The sequence below is a fragment of the Lathyrus oleraceus genome, chromosome 2 (genome assembly GCF_024323335.1).
Source record: "Lathyrus oleraceus cultivar Zhongwan6 chromosome 2, CAAS_Psat_ZW6_1.0, whole genome shotgun sequence".
Classification (NCBI taxonomy): Eukaryota; Viridiplantae; Streptophyta; class Magnoliopsida; order Fabales; family Fabaceae; genus Lathyrus; species Lathyrus oleraceus.
Genome location: NC_066580.1, coordinates 428,161,423 through 428,174,108, shown reverse-complemented (window position 1 = coordinate 428,174,108; position 12,686 = coordinate 428,161,423). Strand labels below are relative to the sequence as shown.

The 12,686-nt window shown below is 40.5% G+C and overlaps 1 non-coding gene across 1 annotated transcript; it reads left to right on the top strand.

Moving 5' to 3' along the window:
* The first annotated feature begins 12,215 nt into the window (after positions 1–12,215).
* Positions 12,216–12,322, top strand: LOC127124139 (small nucleolar RNA R71). The gene has a single exon (XR_007803769.1). It is a non-coding gene; the product is annotated as a small nucleolar RNA R71 (small nucleolar RNA).
* Positions 12,323–12,686: the final 364 nt, after the last annotated feature.

Below are 12,686 nucleotides of genomic sequence, written 5' to 3'. Positions count from 1 at the left end.
TTGCTTCCTTTTGTATTGCTCAATTTGAGCCACACTTTTCCAATCAATAAAATGCGTATTCAATCAAATAATTTTGTTTTTTGTCTTTCATTACCGCTTTGATTGCAAGAACATCCATTTATTTTGATAAAGAATCTTTGCATTTTAAGACATACAGGTCCCTTCCAATGCATGTTTGTAAGATTGAAAACTTGAAATATTATTCGGAAGGTTGAGTGACCCAGGTGTTGAAACTTTGGCACGCCTGGGGCACGTTTTTATCTAACGATCTCTTTTGCAGGTGCTGTTAGATATTTTCACTCACTTGCAGGTGTGATGAGAAGCCTTTTTGACAAAAAGATCCCCGTGGAGTCCAATCAGGGACGGAATAATCGAAGAATGGTGAAGAGACGAAGGACGTACGACGATCCCTGGATATTAATCAAGAAGACTCTTCAAAGTCGGAAGATTAAAAAGATTGTATAAACCCCAGGAGTTCGCTCTCCGTAGAGTGCGGAGTAGTCAAGAATACGAGGTTCGACGAGTCGACAGGTGTTCAGTACCAGACTTTCCCGGGTTTCCCCAAGCAGAGTCGGGATTCTAACTCCCCAGCAGATTCAAGGTCTGTGTTTTCCCTAGCAGGGTCAGGATGGTCATCCCCAGCAGATTTGAGATCGGTATATCCTCAGCAGCCAGGCCTGAAGGTTGCTATTTCCTCAGTGGAAGTATCTGTGGGTGGTGGTTTCTCCAAGCAGAGTTGGGATTGTTATATCCCCAGCAATTCAGAGACCGTTGTTATCCCCACAGAGTATGTTGGTGGTTCATTCCCCAACGATGTCCCCAAGCGGGTCGGGTGCAAAGCAGTGCTATTCCCCAACAAGGGTTGCCTATTTCCCAGCAGCAATGCTATTCCCCAACAGGGTGGAGGCGGAGCAATGGCGGGTTCCTCAGCAGAGTGTCTCGAGCTCCCCAGACGAGTCCCTTGAGGGGGATGCTTTTTATACATTCATCATGTAGCATAAGCATAGCATATTGCATAATAAATCGCGTAGCATTTCCATGATTATGGAGCATTACGCTGGAAAAAAAAACCATGCATCATTACTGCAAGCATAAGCTAGTCTCAAACTGTGGTTATTGTTTGAGAGGTGGTTTCGCCGGAAGGTGAAGATGTTACTCCGAGGAGTTTAGCATCGGGATTTTTAAGCAAAAGTATTCCCCAGTAGTGCGATATTGGAGGAAGGATTTCTGTCAGGCGGAGATGGAATTGATAATCAGAGAAGTTTCGGGGTCCAAAAAGAAAAACAAGAAAGAGAAAAATCCCCAGCGGAGCATAAATTGTTCGTTGGTAGGGGGTTGAATCGAGAATAGCCGGTTCGTGGCTTGTTATCCCCAGCATGGGTCGTTAGCATGCGTGTTGACTCATTTATCACTGTTTTCTTCTGCCAATGCTGATAGGCATGAAGAGTTTTCCGGTGTTCAGACCGAGGCGGGTATTCAGACCGATGTGGCGCTCAGGCCAGTTTCCGATTTCCAGATCGAAGAAGTTTCCAACAATCGGGTTGACGAACTTGTGGCAGTCAGACCAGTTTCCGATTTCCAGATCGAAGAAGTTTCCGACAATCAGGTTGAAGAACTTGTGGTATTCATACCAGTTTTCCGGTATCCAGACCGAGGCGGGTGTTCAGACCGATGCGGCGTTCAGGCCAGGTTTCCGGTATCCAGACCGAGGCGGGTGTTCAGACCGATGCAGCGTTCAGGCCAGGTTTCCGGTATCCAGACCGAGGCGGGTGTTCAGACCGATGCGGCGTTCAAGCCAGGTTTCCGGTGTTCAGACCGATGCGGCGTTCAGGCCAGGTATCCGGTGTTCAGACCGAGACGGTAGTCAGGCCGGTTTCCGATTTTCAGATCGAAGAAGCTTTCGAAGTTCAGATCGATGCAGCTTGTGGCATTCAGGCCAAGCTCCCGGTATTCAGGCCGAAGTGGTATCCAGACCGAAGCGGCATTCAGGCCAATCTCTCGGTGTTCAGACCGATAACCATACTCTCATATTTTTGTTCGGTGTTCGGACCGACTTTCTCCGTATCAGACGGATGTTACTTTTCAAGATTGCTTCTTTGCCAATTCTGACAGGCGTTGTTAATTATTTTCCCATCAGAGTGCAAATTATTCATTTGTTCTTGGTATTCAATCACTCTTCACCCTGATCATCTGAAAGCCGAGGCTATTCATATCGACAGGTTCACAGTGGATTGAATAAGGGCAGCTGTAACACCTCAAAATTTGCCCTCTTCTCTTGGGACTAGCTTAGTATTTTGCATTTCATTTTTAGGTCATTAGTCATTGCATCTTGGCATATCATGTGGCAACTTTGACAAGTCTTCCTCCTAAGTCTTGCTCAGAAGATGAAGAGGTCAAAAGATTCAAGCCTGAGGGTTCATTGAATTGATCACTAATCATCTGAGGGTTGGTGTTTCAAATTAGGGTTTCTATGTTCTTCAAGGAGTTTGGATGTTATCTTGGTTGAAATGGTACATCATCATCATCATCATGGTCATATCATCACCAAGAGGTCCATTATGCATGGCAAGCTTCCTTGGGATTAGGGTTTTGACCTCTGGTCAACCCTAATCATCTGCATTGAGCCAATCAGGGTTTTGCAAGGAGATGAGGGTTGATGGATATGGGGATCATTATATGGTTTTGATGAGCTTGTGGAAGCTAGGGTCTCATCATGGAGCCATTTCATCAGGAGATTGGGGCTCAAGTTCATTTGTGCATAGCCAAAGTCATCTATCAATGAAAAAGTCAACCAAAGGTCAACTGTTGAATTTGGAGGTGGGAGAGGTCTAGAAATACTTCATTCATGTCCATACAAGTCTCATTTGACATTTCAAACATCAAGGTTGAAGAATTTGAGGTCAGATGAAAACTTTCCAAAAATAGAAAGTGACCTGTAATTCAAAATTGCCAAAAATGGAAAGGTTTTCTCCTCAATATTACATGTCCAAAAATGCTTCAAATGAAATTTTGTCCAACATGAAAGTTGTAGATCTTGTTCTCCCATTTCCAAAAAGTCCAAGAACATGAATTTCTCATGTATGGTTGGCAAGTTATGGATCAATCTTGGTCTAGAAATTTTGAAGTTCAAAGGTGCATAACTTTCACACAACAAGGCCAAATGAAGTGGGGTTTTTTTTGCAACATTTCACTCTTGATATGCTCTATCCAAATCATGCATTACATTTCATGAATTCTCATCACAAAAAAATTGAACTTTTCACTTGAATTGAATTTGAAAATTGGAGGGAAAATATCAATTTGAAAAATATGCATTGTTTTCATGTTTTTCCACTTGCCTTGGCTTACAAACCACATTTTGAAGTGAATTGGTTCAGAAACATTGCACTGTTCCATTGGTTATCACATGTACAAGGCAATTTGCTAATGTGCACAAAAACTTCCAATTTCACTAATCATGTGCATTTTGACTAATTGTGATTAGCAACATGTTTAACAACACATATAAAGCTAAATTATAACTGTTTCCTCATAATGATAACAGAATTGAGATCTAGATCTAGAAATCCAAAAATTCTTCAACTTCTTCTCTCAACTTTTCTCCATTTTTCTGCATAAACATTGCCTTTGCTTTGATCAATCCTTCATCCATGTGCATTATTGAGGCTGTTGGAAGCAAGATCACAAGGTTTTCAAGCTGATTCAAGAACTGTTGCAAGTGTGTTCATCAATGGCAGTTTGAGTTTTCAGCGAGATCGTGCACAATTAACATCAAAACTTTCATCCAAAGCATCATATGAGAGCTGGAGAACATCTGTTTCACTGTGCCAAGGCTTGAAAGCATCGAAATCACCACTGCAATCTCTTGAAGGTCAGTTTTCGAGCATCATAATTCTTGAAATTAATGCATGATTTTGATAGATCCTTGGATGTAGAGTAAACTGCAATTTGAACCATTGAATTCCATGGAGAAATGAACAAGTTATGTTGATTTTAAGTTTCATGAGCGAAAATGTTTTGGATCGAATCTTTAAGCCTAGGATGAATTAGGATGAAATAGACGTAGATTCGTGACCTAGGATGAAAGATCTATCCATTGGTATGCTCATTTTCGAGATCTGGAACATTTGTTCTTGAGCTGCTACTGTTCGTCGCGTTTTTTGCGATGAAGATGAATGGTCGCTTAACGAAGGTTTGTTCGCTTAGCGAAGGTCTGGAGGGGATGAATGGTCGCTTAGCGAAGGTTTGTTCGCTTAGCGAAGGTCTGGAGGGGATGATTGCTCGCCTAGCGAAGGTTTCTGCTCGCTTAGCGAAGGATTGGGTTTTAGGCAAAACGGTGTCGTTTTGGCCTAGCGCGCGTTTCATTGTTTGAACTCCTATTGAGTTCGATTCCTGGTTCTGGACGTTCCAAACTAGGCTTTTGGCATTTTATTCCTTATGCCATACATGTTCATGTACATGCTTCCATGTTCTTTTTAATTTTTCTACTCATTCCGAAATTCATATCTCCATGATTATAAATCCAATTGACCTGGGATTTTTTGCATATTGTTCTTCATGATGTGTAGAATTTTTTGATGATTTTTACAAAAATTGTGCACGCCTGGATTTTTATTTTGGCTAGGGTTTATGCTTGCATGCTATATCTTGTACCTTGCTTGCCATTCCTTTTGTGAAATGATGATGGCTGATTCAATGCTTCTGAAAATTTACATGCTTAATCTAGACACTTTGATTGACATTTTGGCATGGAGTTTGCAATTTTTGCATTTTTGATTTGTGAGATATGATTTGATCAATATAGGTGTGACAACGTGTGTCACACCATGGCTTGCCTAAGTTGCTGATTTTATTTGCCATGCCATATGAATTCTAAATGATCTGAATTTTTGCATGTTGAGTCTTCTGGATATTAGGATCATTCATGAATTTTTGTGGAATTTTTGAGTGCATTTCCAATTTGTTTGAGATTTTCTCTTCTGGCTTGTCATTTGTGGACTTTTTGATAGTCATGAGTTTAGATGATTTGTGAAATTCTTGATGTTTATTGGATGGCCCTGAAATTTTGCACATGTATTCTAGACACATTGAAGTTTGCTATGGCTTTAGTTTGGTGTATTTATCATGTTCCTACTCTGTTTTGTGCTTGAGTGAAGTTGATGCATCTAATTGTGCCTTGTATGAGCTTGTTTTACCTTACCTTGACTTGATGAATTTATTTGACATGCTTCCACTTGTCCAAATGACTTGAATTTTGGTATGATGAACATGTGATGAGTGCTGTTTATCCATGATTTTTCTTGGGATTTATTGAATTGTTTTTGAGTTGATGGGGATTGGATCTTTCTGTTTGCTTCAATGAGGTTCTAACTTGCATGTTTTGCCTTCTTTGCCTTGTGAAATGAACTTGGTGTATGATATGGATATGAGACCAATTGGATGTTGTTCTAATTTGATTGAACTTGATTTATGCCAATTTTCATGTTCTGTTTTGAATTATTTCTCCCTCTTGGACCCTAGGCCTTGTCCTAGTGGTTTGTGCTTATGTTTGAGTTATGTTTTCAGGACCAAAAGCATATGGAATTGAGGCATTTGATTCACTTGGTTTGAGTGACCTATTTGATTGATTTTGATTAAAATTGAGTTTGTTTTGTAGGTGGCTTTTAAGTCATTTGTGATTGAGCATTGACTTATGCTTTGCTTGATGCATTGCTTGTGTACAGTTAACTGTTGACCACTGTCTGTTGGTTTTCTTTTGTATTGTGTAACTGACTGTGTTGGATTATTTTCAGGTACCTTAGTTGCTATAGTTCTTTGAACTTTTCTTGGTTGCTTAACCATCTAGGTATAACTTCTTTGACTTCATGTAGTCTGGAAGACCTGGCCTGTTATTTGGTCAGGCACCTGTCTGAAGCCCTCCTTAAGAAGCAATGCTTGTGATTGTTTATATTTATGCCAAGCAGGAAAAGACCTTTGATAAGGCAATTGACAGATAAAAGAGATGTGCAATCCATCTCCTGTTAGTCAGTGTGTCATCCCTTTGCTCACATTACATGTTGATGCATTGTGGATACTAACCCAAGATCTTTGTTGAGTCAGTCATAAGTGTAGAAGGGTTCCAACTTTCTGAACCCACACTTCCTTTGTCTGAAGCTCTCCCTGGCCAGGGATAAGATTTGTGAGGTCTCACCCTCACTTCCCATTTCATCTGCTTCACCCTAACTCTCAATGTTAGGGTTAAGAGCTAACATCACCCTGATACAGTTGGCTTGCTTTTGCAGCCTAACCCTTGTGTGAGCCCACTTTGTCTGTATATAGTGTGTGCTAATTGTGTATGTTTGCTTTGTTTTGATTGAGCTTGTATGCTTTGCTTTGTGCCTGTTTAGGATTAGCTTGCTGCCTGTGCAAGTTAGATAGAAAACTCAACCTAGGACCATTGTGGAATACATGATAACTATTAGGCTCGAGTCAGTCTCCCTTTTAGTTGGTCATTTCCCAGTCTCTGGTTAGGAGAAAGTTTCTCCCCTGTTAAGGGGAACTACGTTGCCCTGATCCTCATACCAGATGAGGTACGTAGGCAGGAGGTCGTACGAGATCTCTTCGGGCACCCTTTTGTTTTCTTGTGTGTGTTTACTTGACAGTTATTAGGCTCGAGTTCCCGACTCCCTATTAACTTGTTTGGTTGTTGTGTGCTTGGATTCCGATGTAAGTCCAGCAATTGGCATTTGGTTTCCAGTGTGGGTTTGTTTGGTTCGGGCGTCGATGTAAGTCCAGCAATTGGCATTCGGGTCCCATGTTTGCCACTTTTTGTATGGAGTCTGACATAAGTCCAGCGATTGGCAGTCGGTTTCCTGCTTGTGTTTTGTTTTGTTTGGCGTGCGTGAGCCGAACTACGGTAGCTCTGATTCTCATTCCAGATGAGATACGTAGGCATAGGATGCGATATCCTATCGAGCACGTTCCCCCTTGTCCCGAACTACGTTGACTCTGATGTTTGTTCCCGACAAACTACGTAGGACCAGGATGCGATATCCTTCCGAGTTACCTTCTTCCGTCTTCCACCTGTTTTGTTTTAGTGTGTGTGTGTGCATTCTTTGAGCAGTTTTTCTTTTAGCAACCTTATCCTATCTTTTTGAGCATGGATCCCGTCGAGTACGACGGACGTGAGGGGTGTTAATACCTTCCCCTTGCGTAACCGACTCCCGTACCCATTCTCTTTGGTCGTAAGACCATTTCCTTTCCAGGTTTACTTCGAGCGTTTCCTTTCCCTCTTTGGGATAAATAACGCACGGTGGCAGCTCTGTGTTGTTTTTGTTTCAGCCCGCCGGTTGTTTTTCGCGGATGCGATAGTGATTTTTGAGAAATCTTTAATGAATCGTCGGTAGAAATCGGCGTGTCCTAAGAAGCTTCGTATTTCTCTTACGGTTTTTGGAGGCTGGAGGTTTTCTATAACTTCTATTTTGGCCTTGTCGACTTCAATCCCCTTGTTGGATACTATGTGTCCGAGCACGATTCCTTGTCGGACCATTAAATTTCATTTTTCCCAATTTAGTACTAGGTTCACTTTTACGCATCTTTTTAGTACCATTTCATGATTTGATAAGCAACCTTCAAAACTTTGTCCGCACACAGAGAAATCGTCCATGAAGACTTCTATGATGTCATCTATGAAATTAGTGAAAATTAACATCATGCATCTTTGGAATATTACGGGAGCGTTACACAGTCCGAATGACATTCGTCGGTAGGCGAATGTACCATAGGGGCATGTGAAGGTCGTTTTCTCTTGGTCGTCGGGATGAATAGGAATTTGGAAAAATCCCGAATAACCGTCTAGGTAGCATAAATGAGAATCCTTAGCCAATATTTCAAGCATTTGATCGATAAACGGTAAAGGAAAATGATCCTTCCGAGTGGCTTTGTTTAATTTTCTATAATCAATACACATTCTACTTCCAATAACCACTCTTTGTGCTATAGATTCTCCTTTTTCATTATTCATAACTGTGACGCCTCCTTTCTTTGGTACGACATGTACTGGGCTGACCCATTGACTATCAGATATTGGGTAGATAATATGTGCTTCTAACAACTTTTACACTTCTTTCTTTACTACATCACTCAGAATGGGATTTATCCTTCTTTGATGTTCTCTAGAGGTCTTACTATCTTCCTCTAGCATTATGCGATGCATGCATATGGAAAGTGTAACACCCCGATGAAATAAGGATAATTATTTAATTTAAATTAATAGTATATTTATTAATTTAATTAAATAATTGGATTATTATTATTGGATTATTATTATTATTATTGGAATAAAAGTTGGAATTAGAAAAGGTCCCAGTTGGTAAAAGAGAGCTTTCACGTGAATACAGAAAACGACTCTAAAGTGGAAAAAGGGCAAAGAGCCAGAGAACAAGGGTTGAAGAAAGGAAAAGCTTAAAGCTCAGAGATTTGCCGGATTAACTCAGGTAAGGGGGGTTTATCGTCGTTTAATGGGTATTATGGGATAACATGTAATGGGTAGTGATAAACCATTGATTTGACTCTGATTAGAATGATGTATGCTGAAATTTGTGAAATATTGGATGAACGAAATTTGGATTATAATTGAAGGAAACTCGTAGGAATTAGATGTAATAATGTTAGAATTTGTGAAATTGAATAGGGTATGAATTGTGTTAGATGATATAAACGAATACCGTGTAAAATTGGACTATAGAAGGTTGGATCTGAGGAATCTCGTAGCAGAGGAAACCCATAGCAGATCTGAAATTCTGGTTTCTGGTCATACGCGTATGGCACTAGGCAATACGCGTATGAGATGGTCTGGTATGCGTATGACACTAGGCAATACGCGTATGGATGAGGAGGATGATGTTTTGAACGTGTTTTGGTCTCTGTTGGTACGCGTATGGGGATGTGGTACGCGTAGCATACGCGTATGGGATGGTGTTACGCGTATGGGTTTTGGCTGAGAAATGGGCCATACGCGTATGGGACTAGGCAATACGCGTATGGGCAGGATTGTGATTTTTCTGTGCTGTTGTTGTGCAGTTTTTGGTTGTTCAGCTGAGTAATGTAATTTAGCTGATGTATGATAGAGTAGGGATCATTTCCCGTTGTTTTGAGCAGTATAGGTATTAGTAGAGTGTGCTAATGCTGTGATTGACTATGTGGTATGACATGATATGATTATGTGGGGAATATGTTGATGATGTATGATGATATGCATAATGTTGTGAATGTATCTATCATGTATGAAATTATGAATGGACTGTTTATGGCTTAGAGTGTGAGTATATGTCCATTGTGGATGATTGTTGATGTTTGCATGACTAAGTGATTTAGCTTGCATATTGTGGCCGTTATGGTGGTAGCTAATTCCCATGGTGAGGAATTAGTGAGTTAGTATTGTGGATTTTGTTGTTGATGTTTGCATGCTAGGTGATTAGCGTGCATATCATAGCCCTTGGGGTGGTAGCTAATTCCCATGGTGAGGAATTAGTGAGTGAGTCACTAGGTCTCAAATGAGTGGGACTAGTGAGCTTGGTAGCCGTACCTGGATTTGGTCGGTGAGGTTGAACTATATGTTCACAAATAGTCGGTACCGCATGCATGGAGTCTCATTGCATTTGTATTGTATGGCGTATAATATGAATGGATGTATTCCAATATTATACGTGTGTTTTGTGGTTGAGTTGAGTATGATTTTAGTTGATATTGCCGTTGTTGAATGTATGATCTGATTAGGGTGATGAATGTGTGAATTTACTTGGCATTACATGTTAATTTATAATGCTTATTATATCGATTGAGGAACTCACCCTTACAACTATGTTTCAGGTAACGAGCAGTGATTGAGTAGAAGCTAGTCCTTGGAGTCTAGTGTAGTTCCTTAGTGGGTCATGCTCTGGTAGATGTAACATCGGGACGGGATGTTTTACCTTGTTTTCATTTTTGGTTGTTGAACAACTTTACATGTGATGTGTTACATGTTTGAATGTTGTTAGATTTTATCCGCTGCGAGTTATGCAATGGTTTATTTTGCTTAAATAAATGAGCATGACAGGATATTTTGATGATACGTGTGAAGTGTCAAGTGTGACACCCTTAAATTGCATATCTACTCTGATTTATGTTTTGTTGTTTTAATTAAATATTGGGGTATTTTAGAAGGGTGTTACAGAAAGGCTTATTCCTTTTAGATCTGAGATATTGTAGCCTAAAGCAGTTGGGTATTTTCTCAAAACGTGTAGAAGCTTTTCGGTCTCTATCTGTCCTAAGTCTGCATTTACGATTACAGGTCGCTCAAGTTTAGTGTCTAGGAATCCATACCTTAGATTTTTGGGTAACGTCTTAAGTTCTAGGGATGGTTTCTTTGGGCAAGGCATATGATCGGGTGTTAGTGTTAGGCATTCACTTAGGTTGTCATCCTGGTATTCCTTACTTAAATTTTCGTCTTCAAAAGTAGGAGGCCTTGGAATTTTTAGTATTTCGGAGTATGATGTTTGTTCATTTTCCATATCTCTTATGCATTCATCGATGACATCTAGTAGACAACAGGTGTCGTCTATAGCTGGTGCCTTTAGGAATTGCGTCAAAATGAATTCGACTTTTTCCTCACCAACTTCGAAGGTTAGCTTGCCTTTCTTAACATCTATGATAACTCCAGTTGTAGCTAGGAATGGTCTTCCTAATATGATAGGGATGTTAGAATCTTCTTTTATATCAATGATTATAAAATCAGTAGGAATATAGAATTGTCCTATGCGCACCAAAATGTTTTCTAGCATACCTACGGGAAATTTAACAGAACGATCTGCAAGTTGTACGGACATCCTCGTAGGTCTTAGTTCTCCAATTTTTAGCCTTTCGCATATGGACAAGGGCATTAAACTAATATTGGCTCCTAAGTCACATAATGCTTTGTCGATGACAAACTTTCCGATTACACATGGTATGGAGAAACTACCTGGGTCTTTCAGCTTAGGAGGCATATTGTTTTGTATTATGGCAATACACTCAGCAGTAAGTGTAACAGTTTCGTTATCCTCTATCTTCTTCTTGTTAGATAAGATTTCTTTGAGAAACTTAGCATATGAGGGCATTTGAGTTATGGCTTCTGTAAAGGGTATTGTGATATTCAATTATTTTAGAAGCTCTACGAATTTTTTATATTTCCCTACACTTTTAGATTTAACAAGTCTTTGAGGATAAGGGATAGGGGGTTTATACGGTGGTGAAGACATATAAGGTTCTTCTTTCTCTACGGCCTCTTCGTTTTTATCTTCCTCTTGTTCGTCTTCCTTCTTAGTTACCTTACCTGGGTCTTGATGCATGGATGGGTTTTGAGTTCTAGGGTTGATCGGTCTGTTTAGTTCTGTCCCACTTCGTAGTATAATAGCATTTGCATGACCTTTCGGGTTTGGTTGCGGTTGTCCAGGAAATGTGCCTGTAGGAGCAGCAATAGGTGCTTGTTGTTGAGCCATTTGTGAGATTTGTGTTTCCAACATTTTGTTATGGATGGCTAATGTGTCTACCTTGTTTGCTAACTGCTTGATTTGCTCACTAGTGTGTATGTTTTGATTTAGGAAATCCTTATTTGTTTGGGCTTGGGTAGCTATAAAGTTTTCCATCATTATTTCCAAGTTTGATTTCCTAGGAGCATTTTGAGTATTTGTGGCATCTTTATGATATCCTGGTGGTACAACAGGTGCTTGGTTAGGTGAATACAATGCATTATTATTTTTGTACGAGAAGTTAGGATGGTTCTTCCAACCTGGGTTATAGGTATTTGAGTAAGGGTTTCCTTGAGCATGGTTCACCTGGTCAGTGGAGGTTCCTGTCAAGAGTTGTCATTCTAGGGCAGTATTCCCTTGAACTCCGCATATCTCGCAGTTTGGTGCTATGGCAACCACGGTGGCTGCTGGTGTTATGGTCAAGCTATCTATCTTTTGAGTCAGGGCATCTACCTTGGCGTTGACATGGTCAAGACTGCTTAATTCGTACATGCCGCCCTTCAGTTGAGGTTTCTCTATAGAGGTTCTCTCGCTTCCCCATTGGTAATGATTTTGGGCCATACTTTCAATGAGTTGATAGGCCTTGTTGTATGGTTTATCCATCAGTGCGCCACCTGCGGCGGTGTCTATTGTCAATCTTGTATTATACAAAAGACCGTTATAAAAGGTGTGAATGATCAACCATTCTCTAGACCGTGATGTGGGCATAGCCTCATCATGTCTTTACATCTCTCCCAGGCTTCAAAAAGTGATTCATTATCCTTTTGTTTAAACCCGTTTACTTGGGCTCTTAGCATAGCCGTCTTACTAGGTGAGAAATATCGGGCTAAGAACACTTTCTTCAACTCATTCCACGTAATGACAAAGTTGGATGGTAGAGACTGGAGCCAAGCTCTATCTCTATCTCTTAATGAAAATGGGAAAATACGGAGTCTTATATATTTTGGGTTGACACCATTCGCTTTCACCGTGTCTGCGTATTGCTAAAATACTGACAAGTGTAGGTTCGGGTCCTCCGTGGGACTACCTGAAAACTGGTTTTACTGTACGGCTGACAACAGTGAGGGCTTTAGCTCACAATTGTTGGCTTCGATCGCAGGGGCAGCGATGTTGTTATGTGGTTCATCCTGTGAAGGGATTGCATAATACTTAAGAGGAAGG